The 17,719-nt window shown below is 38.5% G+C and overlaps 2 protein-coding genes and 1 pseudogene across 2 annotated transcripts in view; 1 reads left to right on the top strand and 2 right to left on the bottom strand.

Moving 5' to 3' along the window:
* LOC138858914 (uncharacterized) overlaps positions 1-17,719 on the top strand; it is a 428,364-nt gene that overhangs the window by 5,532 nt on the left and 405,113 nt on the right. The window lies entirely within an intron of this gene.
* LOC118681262 (uncharacterized) overlaps positions 1-17,719 on the bottom strand; it is a 157,062-nt gene that overhangs the window by 11,856 nt on the left and 127,487 nt on the right. The window lies entirely within an intron of this gene.
* Positions 2,030-3,456, bottom strand: LOC138855835 (zinc finger MYM-type protein 1-like; annotated as a pseudogene).

The following is a 17,719-nucleotide window of genomic DNA, read 5'->3' as shown; positions in this document are numbered from 1 at the left end:
TAGGGTTATATATATATAAATGATCAGGATGAAGAGACGAGTTGAAATCCGGGTGACTGTGTCCGTCCGTGCAAGCTGTAACTTGAGTAAAAATTGAGATATATTTATGAAACTTGGTAGACATGTTTCTTGGTACCGTGAGACGGTTGGTATTGCAGATGGGCGTAATCGGACCACTGACACGCCCACAAATCGCCATTAATCAAAAACAAAAAAATTGCCATAACTATGCTCCGCAATAAGATACAAGACTGTTATTTGGTACACAGGATCACATTAGGGAGCGGCATCTGCAGTTAAAATGTCTTTTTAAAAGTGGGCGTGGTACCGCCTCTAATAGGTTTAATGTGCATAACCCTAAACCACTAATGCTATAATATCAAAATTCACTGGAAGCAAAGGTTTTTGCACTTATATTGACGGTGTGAAAATAGGTGAAATCGGGTGGCAACTCCGATATATAACGGTACTGTTAAAAACTACTAAAAGCGCGATAAATCAAGCACTAAACACGCCAGAGACATTAAATTTTATCTCTGGGATGGTATGAGATGACTTTATAGGAACCGCGTTTAAAATTAGACAGTGGGCGTGGCACAGCCCAATTTTAGGTGAAAACCCTTATGTTGAGATCTGCTTAACCAATTTCAACAAAATTCGGTACATAACGTTATTCTCATATATCTAGTGCGAAAATGGGCGAAATCGGACTACAACCACGCCTATTTCCCATATAACACCATTTTCAATTCCATCTGATTCTTTCCCTTTCCACTATGCATATCAAGCAACAATGATTATAGCGGGGTAAAACTTTGCGTTCATAATACGTTTAAAGTATGCCACCTTGTGACCAAAAATTGTCTAAATCGAACCAAAACTGTTCAAGCCCAGTGCCGTCTTAAACTAAGCTGGGGCCCTTGGGCACATCAGAATTGGAGGCCCTTTTGGGAAGTAAAAAACGCTAATTATACTAACATTTTAAAAATAAGTTTAATCATTTATTAAATTATAGAAAATCAAATAAAGTATGATGTTATAAATATTATGTCATTAATGATATTCGAATGCTGCTGTTTTTTGGTTCTGATTATGATAATGGTTTCTTTCTGGATTTCTGTTGAGCAAAGTCTTCTATTATATCATTAAAGTCAATGTTGTGAAGGATATCACTTTCAATGGACATAATTGACAAATTACTTAGTCGTTCTTGTAACATTGTTGTTCGCAATTCATTTTTTATTCTTTTACGTTGCGAAAATGACCGCTCTCCACTGCAATTAGTAACCATCAAGCAAAGGAATATTCTTGTAGCAATTTCTATGTTTGGAAAAGTTTCTTCCAATTTATCTGCTTTTATTAAGATATGTAAATTTGAGATATTTAAATTCGCCGATTGCTTTGCTATGTTTTTTAAATATTGACTTAAATGAAAACATTCTGTTTTGATCTGCATTTATGTCTTCATGATAATATTTTGCAAATTCTTTGCATTTTTTGGTCAACTCATCAGATTCTATTATTGTTAACTGACAAAGAAAACTAAATCGACTATCAATTTCTTGGTATGCTGCAGAACGTTTTTTTAAATGAGTAATTAATGTGTCAATTATGGGAATGAAAGTATCTACACGAAACTTTTCTTTACCTCTCAACTGTGCCATCTCTGATGATTCTTCAAAAAAAGTAATGCGTGTGCTGCGCATTCGTTTTCTTTCAAATGTGTCTTTGTAGTCAGCGTATGGATTTTTTTCTTTAGCAACCGTTTCGTACTGATCAAAATTATCGCATGCGGTATTGGCATATCTGATCAGGGACTCGTAAAGTTTCGTTACAACGTCCATGGTCATAGTTCTATTCTGTAAACTTAGACTTGTTTTATTCATAATTCCCAAAAGATCATTCCATATTTCCGTTAGAAGAGCAGTCTCAAACTTTTCCATTTTGTTTGCTAGGCTTTGGGCTTCCTTTCTAGTGTCTCCTGGGTGATTAATGTCACTTGCGATTGAACACAATGCTTCAGAAATATTTAAATTTTTATTCTTGACTGAACACCAGAGTACTTTCCAGACATATTTGACGCACTGTCGTAGCTCTGCCCGCGACAATCTTTTATAGAAATATCAAGGCTTTCTAAAAAGTTTAAAATGGTATCTGCTATATATTGCGCATTATGTTCATCCATAGGCAAAAATTGCAAAAGTCTCTCAATAGGCTGTCCGTCTTTAACGTATCTAACTATGAAAGTCAGTTGGTCAACGTGGGACAGATCGGGTGTAGAATCTACGCTAATAGCGTAGTACTTTGCTGTTTTAAGTTCTTTGACAATGGTTTTCAAAACTTGCTGTCCCATTAAATTAATAAATTCATTACAAATAGTTGCCGATAAATATGATGTACTTCCTTTTCCACGATTGCCGCAGTTTTGTATGTGATCAGCAAGAAAAGGATCAAACTCACTAATCAGTTCTAAGCATCCCAAATAATTCCCATTATTTTGCGATCCTAATGTCTCATTATCACCACAAAAAGCAAGACCTCTTGAAGCCAAAAATTTCACTACTGCAACAATCCTCTTAAGTACATTCTTCCAATAGTTAATTTCTTTATTATATTGGTACAGCAGCTCTGTATCAATTCGTCCAGTAGTTTTCATTCTTGCAACATAATTCATCATAAATTCCCTGTGCTGTAAACTGTTCTCATGCTCTATCAATAAGTTACTTATATGCTTCCAATCTTTATATCCATTAGGAGAACTTAAATTATGTCCAGCAGCAGTAGTGGTATTAAATAGACGGCAGCAATAACAGTATACAGATATCTTTGCTGGTGAATAAAGAAGCCATTTTCTTTCTAAAGACTCACCATTCGTCAATTTACGAATAAAAATATTTTTTGTCAAGGATCTTGTTTTTGTTTTACCATTTGAATCTGGAAAACTAGTAGAAGTTTCGGAGAAGTCACTGTTTATATTTTGGAAAAACTCTGGCCCTTTTCGAATCCAAATATAGCGGACTTTTACCGGTAAAATGTCGTCACAGTAAGTACCAGGATCAGGAGACACAGATACATTCTCTAAGCTTGCAGTTATTAATTCACAGTAGGTTGAAGTCGATGGTCTAGCATCTGATGTGTGATTGTCATTTCCGTGACACGTAACCTCTTTTTCCTGGTAACTTTCAGAGGTACTACTTTTGTCTAGCGGTGATGAGAATGAATAATCTCTCGGCTTATTTGTTTCTTCCGCCGTAAAAAACGAAGTGAGCTTTGGAAGTTTTTCCGTTATTTCTTTTTGAGCTGTATTTTTTTTTCTTTTTTGTGAACCACTTAAATATGTTCTTTTCGACATAATGAAATAATGTTTTAACGAACCACAAACGAACTAATCGAAACTTTTGTTTATCTTACTAAATTTTAAATATGAAATGATACAAAATAACTGAACTCACTCATAATAACAGACTGAAAGTTTAATACATCATTCGGGGATTCCCCGACCATAGACAATGTCGATATTTATGTTAGGCCTTGTTTAGACGGTGCAGCTTGACTTTTGAATCGGAGTGATTGCGTGAGTGATTGCTAGCTGGTGTTCTTAGTAAATTAGGTAGGATGCGTTCGGAAATATTATCAATTTGTACAGTAGGAATAGCCGCACTCATTGATATAATGGCGTAGTATATGCCCACAGTATCTGTGTTTAGTGTATAAGCCTTCGTGCGTGTATAATACCTTCTTATAGGGTTACTAATTTTCGAAAAAAAGTAATGTGTCCGACAAAAATGTTTTGAGAATAAATGTGTGAGAAAAATTGTATGTCCTTCGGGGCCCCCCTGAGAAAAGAGGCCCTGGGCACGGGCCCCGTGTGCCCATATGGTAAAGACGGTATTGTTCAAGCCCCTAAGTACTAAATATGTGGACCCCAGTGCCTATAGTTGACCTTCTACCGAAAATATCAGCCAATCCACAAAGAAATCTCAAACGAGTATACCATTTGACTTTCCGAGAGTATAAAATGTTCGGTTACATCCGAATTTAGCCCTTCCTTACTTGTTATTTATTTTTTCATGTTTAAATGCGTTTGCACCATGTATACTAATTTGGCAAGTAGTAGTGCGCGACATAGTTCAAGTCGAAATATACTTATTGTTTTTTAGTGCAGCTTGTGGTCGCGGTATCGGATTGTGTGCGCACATAGATGTTGGCAAAACATGCATTTTCCAAAGACGTCGCTGAACCCTATAGTTCGACTTTATAATCTGGGGAATAGTTTACCAATCGTGGGACTTGTATCTGCGAAATGTCGTTCAGATTGTTTAACGAACAAGTGGAGCCACTTTCTTGGTCCCAGTCGGTTCCGTCTAGCCATAATTATTTATTTTGGCGAAAGCCATCCTGCGGGGTCGAAAAGTTATAGTAAGTTAAAATATAAGGGTTTTGAAGGCTTGTGTCACCTGGGATAATGACTCATATGCTTGGGGAAGACTGTAACTTCCAGACGGGATATCGTCTAGATATGATTGTGTTTTTAATACTACGGTTTCCCGAGGAAAATTTAACTTAGTGTGTTCTGTCAATTCGTGTAGTGTTCGAGTGGCGAGAAATGAGACCCGGTTGACGCCGAGGCTATTTTTTAATTTATAGTCTCGTAGTGGATATTCGGAAAATTATTCACTGGAATTCTTAAATATATGGCAATTTAAAAGTAGCAGTATTAAGTCTTGTTAGAACGTCCCGTAACGAAGGTGTTTAAAATTTTTTCAACACCTTCAAGTACTACCTGTGGTATGAGATCGTAATATAATATATATTTGAGCGTGGGTGTTGCAGTTAGAACCTGCCAGCTTTAGGTGTAAAATCTTTTGCCAATGTTTGGTATTTACATGTGTCATTCCTTGGAAGCATGTTTGTAAAGATTATAACTTCTGGTGGCAGATTTAATTTGAATTTTGAATTACTGCGCTCATTCTTGTAATATCAAAATTTTATTGTTTCGTTGGTAGGTTTAGCCTATTTTATGCCTTAGACGATAAGAATAATTGTTGTGTCTGCTATGGGTAAAAGTACTTTACTTTGAATTTCGCTGTGTAGCGTTTAAAATTTTAGTGCTTTTGAGCAGCAATTTCCAATTTTGGTTTCTCGTGATTTGCTATTGTAACTAAGTCCTTGGTTCTTTTGCATAAACGCTGTTTTGGGGTGGGTGGGAAACTTTTTATGAATTGACTGATGCCTTTTTTTGACAATAGACGCAATTGAATTTGCTTTCGCAATATTTATGAGTATCTGTATGTAACAAGCAATTTGTACATAATGTTTTTGATCTGACAAAATTGTTTCTTTTGTTAATTTTAATTTTTAAACTTTACGCAAGATTTAAGTTTATGCCCTCTGGTGGATAGGTCGATTAAATAAGACTTCTGCTTAATTTGTTGTTACTTGAAGCTTCTATCTAGATTGATTAACATTTTTTCTTTTAATCATTCTTTTGTCTACTCTTTCAGCGATTTCGTACTGGGTAGTTAGGAAATCTTCCATTTGTTGTCACGTGGGACACTATTATCTTGATGAGAGCGATTGCTCAAACAACAATAACGATCTTTCTGGCGCGGCGGTGCATATATTTACCAGAATAGGGTCTTAGCTGTCAATAGGAATATTTTGTGCCGATAGGACCGACAAACAGTAGGCAACTGTGTGTTCAATAGTTTCACTATTTGTTTATCGATCAATATTCGTTTTCATATTTTGCTTTTAGATCTTTCCAAGCGAAATTGAAATTAACGGTATTTAGTGCGAACTTTTTTATTATAACGCCTGCTTGACCTTTTGTTCGGTATCTCAAGAGATACAACTTTTCTGCTGGTAATGACTTTGGTTAGTTGGTTAAAACGGCTGTAAACATGTCCCGGAACATGTTCCATGCAAGTTAACGGCAGCCTCCACACAGTAGCTTTACGCTAATTATAAACAAAACTGTATCTTTGCACTTAGCAATAATACAGCTTCTTTACTTATTTAAGAATCAATATTCTTTTTCATTAAGCTAAGACCACATCTTCTTAATAAGCATCTTTGTTTATTTAAGTAACCAATATTCTTTTTAATTAAGCTAAGACCCCCCACAAAATGTAAACAATAAAACCAATTACTGAATAAGCGAATATTTTAACTGACACTTATTGTAAGAATTAAGCAAATAAGAAAATTGTATAAATAAGAGTAAACTAAAATAAAGAGATCAGTTATCCATCGGGATCACTCAAACTATCATATTTGATTTCTTCCTCGCGTTTGCGGAAAACTATATTTTTTTAACACTTCCTAAACGAAGAAAGTTAATTGGCGCCTAACAACTTGGGGCACGACGCGAATAAAAGGCCGGAAAATCAAAAAGTACAAAAAAAAAATCGGTTCAAATAACAAAGCAAAAATCGATTCAAATACCACAAAAAAACAAAAAGTTCTAATACTAAAGATTTTTAAAGTTTGAAGAGTAAGAATTTTGGAAAATATTTTCGCGTGAAGTAAGAAATCAATTTATTCTTACCAATATGGTATTGTTTTATGGGTAGAGCGATTGCCAGAAAACGAGTGTAAACGCTGTGAACAAACAAATCTTCAAAAAATGCAACAAGCGTGTATGTAGTGAAATAACAACAACAGCAAGCGAACTATAACAAAAGTGTTGCACCATGACTACGCCAATTTCGAAGAAGAATATATACATTATACAATATTTAAAAAAAAAATCATAATACAAAACCCAACATTAAATACTAAATAAATAAAAAAACAAAACAAACAAGTAAGGAAGGGCTAAGTTCGGATGTAACCGAACATTTTATACTCACGCAAAGTCAAATGGTATACTCGTTTAAAATTTCTTTGTGGATTGACTGATATTTTCGGTAGAAGCTCAACTATAGGCACTGGGGCCCACATATTTAGTGCTTAGGGGCTTGAACAGTTTTGGTTCGATTTAGACAATTTTTGGTCACAAGGTGGCATACTTTAAACGGTTTTTTCACGCAAAGTTTTACCCAGATACAATCATTGTTGCTTGATTTAAACACTGGAAAGTGAAAGAATCAAATAGAATTTAAAATGGTGTTATATGGGAAATAGGCGTGGTTGTAATCCGCTTTCGCCAATTTTCGCACTATAACATAGAGATATGAGAAGAACGTTATGTAGCGAGTTTGGTTAAAATTAGTTAAGCAGATCTCAAGATATGGGTTTTCACCTAAAAGTGGGCTGCGCCACACCCACTGTCAAATTTTGAACGCGGCTCCTATAAAGTCATGTCATACCATCCCAGAGATAAAATTTAATGTATCTGGCCTGTTTCGTGCTTGGTTTATCACGCGTTTAGTAGTTTTTAACAGTACCGTTATATGGGGAGTGGGCGGAGTTGCCACCCGCTTTCACCCATTTTCACACTGTAGGTAGAGGTTCTAAAAACATTTGCTTCCAGTGAAATTTGTTATTATAGCTTTAGCGGTTTAGGAGATATGCACATTAAACCTATTAGGGGCGGGACCACGCCTACTTAAAAAACAAAATTTTAACTGCAGATGCCCCTCTTTATTGTGGTCCTGTATACCACATAAGAGTCTTGTATCTTGTTGTGGAGCTTAGTTATGGCAATTTATTTGTTTTTGATTAATAGCGTTTTGTGGGCGTGGCAGTGGTGCGATTACACACATCTGCAATACCAACCGTCTCACGCTACCAGGAAACATGTCTACCAAGTTTCATAAAGATATCTCAATTTTTGCTCAAGTTAGAGCTTGCACGGATGGACGGACGGACGGACGGACGGACAGACAGTCACCCGGATTTCAACTCGTCTCTTCATCCTGATCATTTATATATATATAACCCTATATCTAACTCGATTAGTTTTAGGTGATACAAACAACCGTTAGGTGAACAAAACTATTATACTCTGTAGCAACAGGTTGCGAGAGTATAAAAATTATATATATATATATGGTCTGGTTCCGAAATTGTACTAGCCCGGTTAGAAAAAGCACCACATGCATGGAATACGTATATTTCCAATCGAGTATCTCAAATACTTGACCCAGTAAGATCAGCCACTTAGCGTAGCCAGTGCTGACAATCTAGGTCCAAGAAGGTGCAAACCGCTGCACCTTGCCACTACTTTCCTTGCGCGAGGGGCGCAATCTGCATACCTGCTGAATTAGTCGAGTCAGAAAAGGCAAGAGAGTTTTTAAGTGTTGAGATTTAAAACTGAAACAAAAGTTTCAACAGCTTAGATTTATAGTTCCGATGTAATAAATTGTTACATATTTATTTATTATACATATATATTAATTACATATATATTAATAAGTGAGTCGGATATGTCTGGAATGTGCTGGAATAAGATCATGACGTATACGGCGTTCATTTAGTTCGAAATTTGATCTACAGCATTTACAGAAGCCAATATTGAAGATTATCAAAAAATAAATAATATTAAAAAGAAAAATCTTGAATGGTTATAGTAGAAAAATAAAACGAGATAAGGATCAGATAGGAAAAAATATAAAGCATTCTTTCCTAGAAGAAAATATTTTTTTTAATGCGAAATAATTCAAGTACACTAAAATACGAAAGGCTGTACTATTGTAATAATTGCTAGGGCAACCATAGAACTGAAACTCCCCATATTTAAAACATACAAAAACTAAAATAATAAAAAATGGCTCTAAATAGTGAGAACGAGAATCTTGTTGCTACACTAATAACTGCAACAAATGTTTCTCTTATATTGGAGGTAAAGGAGTTGTAACTACAACTACAGGATTTAACACAGTCATCTACAGTCGTTGATTATAAAATAGATGTGATCGATCCACATATCAATTGTGATGAGTCCTTTGAGGTGGTCAAGTCACTACCAGAATTTAATGGAAAACAAACTAAATACGTTATGAGCTCATATGTAAGGGGCAGCCGTAGATACTTTGCTGCATTAACTATACTAAGAAATAAAATTACAAACGATGTTAACGACATTTTATCCAATCACGGAAATTTCGATGCCATTTTGGCACGACTCGATTTTGCTTACGCGCACAAGCGACCACCTCATATTATCGAACAGGAGATGAGTATTTTGCGACAGGGCACTTATTCAATTATTGAATACTAAGAATAAGGTCAATGAAAAATTAACTTTACTTATTAATAAAACGATAATGACTTACGGATCGGATAGTGCCGTAACTAAAGAATTAAACGCAAAAAGTAGGCGGGATGCATTGCGAATATTTATAACAGCTCTAAATGGAAATTCAGCCAATATATTATTTTCACTATCACCAAGTGATTTGCCAAATGCGTTGGCAAAAGCACAAGAATTAGAATCAAATAATATGCCAGCAATTTTCGTATCACAATTCGGGAAAAGTCCGAATTATTACAGACAACGTACTAACGAAAATTTCAATAATAATTTACGGTTTCCACCAACCCAATTTCAAAGAGGCTACAACCAAAGGCCCTTACAACAAAACATTCAGGCAAGACCTATCCCAATGGATGTCGATCCAAGTATTCGAATCCAAAACCAACCACATTATAACTTAAATAATAATGTACATAATACAAGAATAAATACTACAGATAAACGACCATATGCCAGCGCACAACTTAGTAATCAACCACCAAATTAAACAAAATGGATAAATAATATTAAAGAGGATAATTTTTTAGATCAAAACTAACTCTGCCATATATTATATTTTCTTACAAGACAGGGTTAATGGCCAAAACTTTAAAATACTAGTAGACACCGGAGCAACAAGTTGCTATATAAAATCAGGAGTTTATGAGAATTAAAACGAATTAAATATATATAAAAGAGTAAAAACAATTAATGGATTTTCGATAATACGTTATTATTATTTTATTATTCTGTTTGGTAAAAGACAAATTTTTTACCAAATAGAAAATTTAGAAGCAAACTTTTTAATTGGATACAAATTTCTGAAAGAAATTAATCCAGTGATCAACTTGAAAGAAAAAAAGTTGATAATAAACAATGAAAAGGAAGAAGACATATTATGAGAGTAAAGGAAATTTAAAAGATGAAAACACTAAATATAGTTACTTTGGGAGCAGTGACCCCTAAAGCGCCAGGTGAAGATTTATACCAGCACAATAGAATAGAATAGAATTGATATGAGGCTTGCACTGCGACCCAGGGTCTATTGTGCCCTCTCCTCTATCACATGCTTTCCCAAAGTCCCAGCACCTTGAAAAACTCCAACAACTTGCTAGGTGCTGTTGAGGCAATTTGATCCCTGTTCACATAAGTGGAGTCCAGGGCTTTGAGCCTGCGTCTACAAATTGCGGGGCAATCTGGTGTTTCCGACCCCATGTCGCAGAATCGGCAGTTGGCACAAGAACAGGTTTGACAGGTGTTTCTTGAGCCTACAGTGCCCAGTGTAGAGTGCGACTAGGAGTCGGAGTTTGTCTCTGGGAAGGTTTATCATTATTCTGAACCTGGCTAGGTTGAACCCTCCAAGTAGCAGTTTAGCATGGCGCATCCCTGCAGCCTGTTGCCAGTGACTGTCTCTGTTCGCTCTCTCCTCCGTACGGAGCAGCTCCTTTATTGTATGTGGCCCCACCGCAATGCATGGTTCTGGCCCTATCATTCTGGTAGCAGCAGCAGAGCGGGCGAGTTCATCTGTCAGCTCGTTACCTGCTACCCCTTTATGCCCCGGCACACAGATCAGGTGTACACGGTTGCAAGCTGATAAGCGGTTAAGCCTTCTTATACACTCCTCCACTAATAGCGATTGAATCTCGTAGGCCGATATCGCTTTTAGCGCCGCTTGGCTATCGCTGAGTATTGCGGTACTCTTATTACAGTAGTTGCGTTGGAGATTTATTACTGCACACGGACTAATTGCAAACACTTCTGCCTGAAAGATGCTTGGAAAACAACCCATGGGAATGAAAAGCTTGGTATGCGGTCCCGCAAAGCCAGCTCCAATTCCTTCTGGTATTTTCGAGCCGTCAGTGTACCACTGAATAGCGCTGCCTCTCAGCAGTTGGTCGAGTATGGAATCGCTCCAGTCCGCCTTACTGCCGAGAGTAACCTTAAACTTTTTCGTAAAGTTTACTCTCTTCGTTACCCCGTCTCTTAGAAGAAGGGCTAGTGGCGTGTTGTCCTCTAGTGCCCTCATTTGTTGAGACGAGATTAACTTCCCTTTCCCGTACTCCTCTGCTGTCATAAGCAGCATGGTATGCTTCGCAGTCTGGTCGATAACTAAATGGAGGGGTGGGAGCTCTAGCATGCCTTCGAATGCTGCGGTGGGGCACGTGCGCATTGCCCCAGTGACGTAGACGCAGGCAAGTCTTTGCAGCTTCGATAGTTGAAGACCAATCGAAGTCTGTGCTGCTTTCAATGCGCAGACCACCGCTCCATAAGTAACAATAGGCCTCACGATCATGGTGTACAGCCACCTGATGATATTAGGCTTGTAGCCCCAGGATCTGCCGGCCAGGCGTCTGCACACCATGAGTGCCTTTATGGCTTCAGATATCGTTAACTCCATATGCCTATTCCACCGCAAGGTGGAGTCCAGTGTGATGCCTAAGCATTTTGCTTCCCTGGACACTTCTAACTCTCTGCCCCCAAGGGATAGTATTCTAAAGCCCGGAAGAGACCTTCTTTTTGTGAAAGGGATGGCGGTTGTTTTTTGCGGGTAAATGCTCAATCCTACCGTATCGCACCATCCCTTTGCTAGGCTTAGGCCCCTTTGGACTATGTCGCAGAGAGTGTTCTCAAATTTCCTTCTTGCCATTATAACAATGTCGTCGGCGTACCCCTGGCACCGAATTCCATTGTTTGTTTTCCTGTGGTTGTCTCCCCTGGGAAATAGGACGATGCAAGGACGAAGTCTGCACCTTCCATGTCCTTCACCTGCACCGCGGCCAAATCCTGCGTTAGGAACTCTGAAATACAGAAGAAATCAATATCGTTCCTGACCACTACACAAGACCGGGGTCTCTCAGATGAGAGATCCCAGATTACCTTGCTTGCTCTTAAATTGAGGCCCATGACCTCCCCTCTTAAGACCCACGGCTCCTGGATCAGTAGGATACCCAGGACTCATCATCGATGGTGATGTTGAGCCTCCATCCGGCGTCCTAAATACTGCTGTCTACTACCCTCCAAGCCGATGTACTAAGCCCATCGTTTTGGTTTCGTATGAGACCAATAGCAAACTCGTAGGGTTTTCCTGCGCTCCTGGGAAGAAACACCGTCATGCTGTGCATAGGCGGTATGTCTTTGCCCCTCCTCGCGCATAGGACCGGGCCTTTCCATCCGTTCAGCTTCGGAGCGATCTCCGCAAGCCAAGTGGCCGTCTTTTCGTCCTTGCATTGTATACCATTGTATACCTCATCCATGATGCTATCTTGCACCGCTAACAGTTATTCTGACACCAGGACCTCCGCCGGGTAGTTTCGTGGCAGCACCGCCATCCGGATGCCTTTAAGGGCTTCCGAATATTTGCGCTGACCACCAACAGCCGGGTTGGGATTTGGAGCAGAACGTGGTCCTCCGATTGCTAGTGGCTGATTTCCCTTTTGCCTCTTTGAATTTGGGGGTTCTTGAGGCGTTAACTGCCCGCTCTTCCTTTTCGCGGTTTGTACTGTAGCATTTCGTGGTTCCGCCCTTCCGCTTCCTCGTTTCCCAGGCGGAGTTGCATTATCTCGGATAACCTTCTGCTTCTCACGTCCCGCGACGGACGCGGCTTTTGCTTGTCTCTTCGCGGCCGGAGATGGGTTGCTGCCCCTGTTCCTGTTTGTGGAGAGTTTCAATGCTTCGTCCGGGGATTTGCCGTCCTGCAAGAGCCTGAGGTACCATTTTAAGGTGGCATCGCTCATGCCTCTCCTGCGTGGATCGTCTTGGCCAGGGCATCCCGCTGCTTGTTCTGGGGGCATTCTCCACTCCCCCCAAACCTCTTGGTTGTCGCACGCATGCGGCTCCTGACAACCCGCGTAAGAGGTGCTAGACAGCACTTCTCATCCAGGTTGGGAGATGCCGAGAATGCCTTGCGACCGAAGCCACTGCACCACGGCAAGGTGCCTGCCATTCGCAGGAGACCAGCACAATGAATACAACAAAAATAAAAAATTCAATTATAAAATATATAATGTGGAACAAAAAAGTTCTACAACGCCAGCCAACGGTAATACCGGCAACAAAAATAAAAAATATAATGTGGAACATAAAAGTTCTACAATACCGAAGAAAATACCGGCATAAATAAAGAAAAAATTGAATATTTGAGGAAAAAATAAGAAATAAAATAAATGAAATAACTCTTCAATAAAAATGAATTTACCCTTTCGAACGGATATAAAGGCAAAATCACGGCAACAACTGAAATAAACAATACCCATATCCCTTTCGCTAGATATGGAATCAAAGGCATAATATATGAGTATGTAATATATAATACTTAATAGAAAATAATAGGGGAGAGAAATAAGTTAAAGCCTAGATACAAGAAACAAGTAATAAAAGAAGATTTAGGGAATAAGGTTACAATTAACTACAGAAATAGAATAGTACATAAAGAAATTATTAAATCTTTAATATATATTTTCAGAAAATGACACCATTAATATTTCTAATATTAATTATTCAAACAATGACGGACATTGTAGACTACACAAGAGAGGGTTATGTCTTATTAGAGGACGGAGACGTAGCTTTATATAATGACTAGGGCGACATTTTTCAAATTACTAATTTAACTTATTTTAGAGAACTTATAAATTCAGACAAAAGTTATAGCAAAAAAAATACAGATATAATAATTTACAAGGGAATAATGAAAATGAGGTAGCTATATTAATGATTTAGATACAGAACCAGAAATTGAAATTATCGAAACATTACTAGAGCAAATACAAAATACAAAATAAAGATACAAGATATAAAAGAGGGATAAATGAATTAGGGACACTATGGAAGTGGATAGCAGGAACACCAGATCATGACGATTTAGTGTTAATAAATAATAAGTTAAACGAACTAATTGAAAATAACAAGAAACAATAGACAACAAATTCTGAAATTTTTAAAATGATCAGTCAATCAACTAAAATAACTAAAAATGTAAACGTAAACTCACATGTTAAACTTTTGATGAAAAGGAAATATTAATAAATATAATATTAATATTATATAATATAAATTTTTAATAACTGAACTACAAAATATGGTTCATACGATAGCTATGGCAAAACTAAGAATTTTAAACCCTGCAATTTTACATTTGGATAAGATAAAAAATATAACACATAATGAACACGGAAGATTGACTATAACCGATTTAATGGACATTTCTAACTTTAAAATATTATAAAATAAAGATGTAATTGTTATATATATTAAGTATCCAAAAAATTATAAATGATTGCAAATACTATGAAGTAAGAGCAATCACACAAGAAGACTGTAAATTAGTAATGGGCAAAGAAATGCAAAATGCAAGAAAGAATATATTAATATAAAAAAAAATTTTTAAAGAGAAATGATAAACACCTATTGTAAAATTAATAATACAAATACTTGCCTATCAGATATTTTGTCCAAAAAAAAAGGTAAATGTAAAAAAATCAGAGAAAAAAATAAAGAAATAGATTTAATAAAAGAAGCAGCAATATTAGTCTCCGGAAATAACACATAAATCTTAATTTTTTTTATACTCTCGCAACCTGTTGCTACAGAGAATAATAGTTTTGTTCACCTAACGGTTGTTTGTAACACCTAAAACTAATCGAGTTAGATATAGGGTTATGTTTATATAAATGATCAGGATGAAGAGACGAGTTGAAATCCGGGTGACTGTCTGTCCGTCTGTCCGTCCGTGCAAGGTGTAACTTGAGTAAAAATTGAGATATATTTATGAAACTTGGTAGATGTTTCTGGGTACCGTGAGACGGTTGGTATTGCAGATGGGCGTAATCGGACCACTGCCACGCCCACAAAACGCCATTAATCAAAAACAAATAAATTACCATAACTAAGCTCCGCAATAAGATATAAGTATACTCTTATTTGGTAGACAGGATCACATTAGGGAGGGGCATCTGCAGTTAAAATTTTATATAAAAAGTAGGCGTGGTCCCGCCTCTAAGAGGTTTAATGTGCATATCTCCTAAACCGCTAACTTTATAATAACAAAATTCTATTTAAGCAAATTTTTTTAGAACCTCTACCCACAGTGTGAAAATAGTGGAAATCGGGTGGCAAAAACTACTAAAAGCGCGATAAATCAAGCACTGAACACGCCAGAGACAATAAATTTTATCCCTGGGATGGTATGAGATGACTTTATAGGAACCGCGTTCAGAATTAGACAGTGGGCGTGACACAGCCCACTTTTAGGTGAAAACCCATATCTTGAGATCTGCTCTACCGATTTCAACCAAATTCGGTACGTAACATTCTTCTCATACTTCTATGTTATAGTGCGAAAATGGGCGAAAGCGGACTACAATCAAGCCTACTTCCCATATAACACCATTTTAAATTCCATCTGATTCTTTCACTTTCAAGTATTTAAATCAAGCAACAATGATTGTATCTGGGTAAAACTTTGCGTGAAAAAACCATTTAAAGTATGCCACCTTGTGACCAAAAATTGTCTAAATCGAACCAAAACTGTTCAAGCCCCTAAGTACTAAATATGTGGACCCCAGTGCCTATAGTTGAGCTTCTACCGAAAATACCAGTCAATCCAAAGAGAAATCTCAAACGAGTATACCATTTGACTTTGCGAGAGTATCAAATGTTCGGTTACATCCGAACTTAGCCCTTCCTTACTTGTTTTCTATTAAGTCATGTAATACTACAGTGGCACTATTGTACAATGTCTTGACTTGAAGTCACGAAATTAAAAAAAAAAACAATTGTAAGTTCAAAAGTTATAGTGTTGACCCAGTTCCAAAAAAATGTCCCTGCGGTGACAATCATAAGTCCTTGAAAATTCATCTAAAATCAATCGGATGAAAAAAATTAATAATTCTGGGCCTGATCGAAACTTTTTTAAAGATAAACAAAATGGCGGCCTCAGGAAGTTTTTTTCTAGATTTTTGGGGAAAAATCAACAGCTAATTGATTTTAAAAAATTGAAATTTTGAAAAAAAAATCTTTCGATCAGGTCCGTGTTTATTATGGATTCTAGGTTAGGTTAGGTTAGGTTAGAGGGTCGATCCTAAGAAGGATCACACTTGGACAGCTTAAACGCCGGTCCGTTGTGGTACCCAAAACTCCTATGAGCCGGATCAATAGACCCTTACATGTCGACAAAGTGCTTTGTGTCTATGACAAACTTGTTGAGACGGCCAATATTTGTTTCGCCCAGATCTTCTGGTCCGCCAAAAGTGTGATTGCCGACATGTTTCAATCTCAACCTAGCAAAAGCCTGACAATGGAGGAGAAAGTGCCGGGATGTTTCCACTTCACCCTCCTCCATACAGCTTTGACAACTGCCATCAGGTAGTATTCTAAGCCGCATCGCATGAGTTTCCATTGGACAGTGCCCAGTGAAAACTCCTACCATGGCGGCGAGGTGAACTTTGTTCAAGGCGAGAATCCCCCGACCTCCTGCGATCCACTCTCGGCCAGAAGGATCGCGCAGTCGCGCAGGAGCTGGTCGTCGACCAGTGTCTGCTGAGCGCATGCGAGGTCCATTGGTTCAGAGCCAGAATGCAAGACGTTAGTGGAGAACCAACTCGATCCCATTCCGATGTGAGCGGGGCAAGGGTACCCCCCCTGGCCAGCTCATCGGCCGATTCCGCTGTGACCAGGCACCCAAACGAGCCTGATATTGAAGTAGCCTGATGCTAAGACAGACACTCCTTGACTAGCTTTGAATGCACGGTTCGCGCACTCAGGGCTTGTATTGCCGCTCTGCTGTCGGAGTGAATGCTCACCTCTCTAAACGAAGCTACACTACGTAACAGTACTTTTACTGCCACCTTGATTGCGGCCACTTCCGCCTGAAAAACGCTACAGTGGTCCGGTAGCCTGAAGCAAAGACTGACGGTGAGCTCTTTACAGAAAACCCCCTCTCCAACTTTCCCTCCTAGCTTCGACCCATCCGTGAAAAAACTCACCGCGCCTCTTCTCCACCGGCTTCTTCCCCTCCACATCTCCCTCGTCGGGATATTAGCAGAGAAAAAGCCGCCTCGAGTGGCCGCTGTGACGCAGTGATGCAAATTTTCAGGAATGCAGGTGAAGGAGGAGAGAATTTCGGCGTGTCCTTGTTCGGACCTCTTCACAAGCCCAGCTTCTCTGAGCCTAATAGCACACCTCGCAGCAATGCACCTACCGGCAATGTCCACAGGTGCTATATTTAATATAGCGTTGAGAGCTATCGTTGGTGTGGTTCGCAGTGCACCGGAGATTCCGATGAGCGCCGCTCTTTGGACTCGCTCAAGCTTTTTAGCCAGGGTAGTCTTTTCGAACGCCTTCCACCAGACGAACACACCATAGAACAGTATTGGCTTGACTACGGTTTCGTAGAACCAGAACACCACCTTTGGTGAGAGTCCCCACCTTTTCCCTATAGCTCCCCTGCAGCAATATAAGGCGACCGATGCCTTCTTGACTCTCTACTCGATGTTCGGCCTCCAAGAAAGCTTTCTATCAAGGATGAGCCCTAGGTATTTC

Source organism: Bactrocera oleae, chromosome 2 (genome assembly GCF_042242935.1).
Source record: "Bactrocera oleae isolate idBacOlea1 chromosome 2, idBacOlea1, whole genome shotgun sequence".
Lineage (NCBI taxonomy): Eukaryota > Metazoa > Arthropoda > Insecta > Diptera > Tephritidae > Bactrocera > Bactrocera oleae.
Note: the sequence above shows the minus strand (reverse complement) of the source record. Positions and strands in the feature narration are given on the sequence as shown.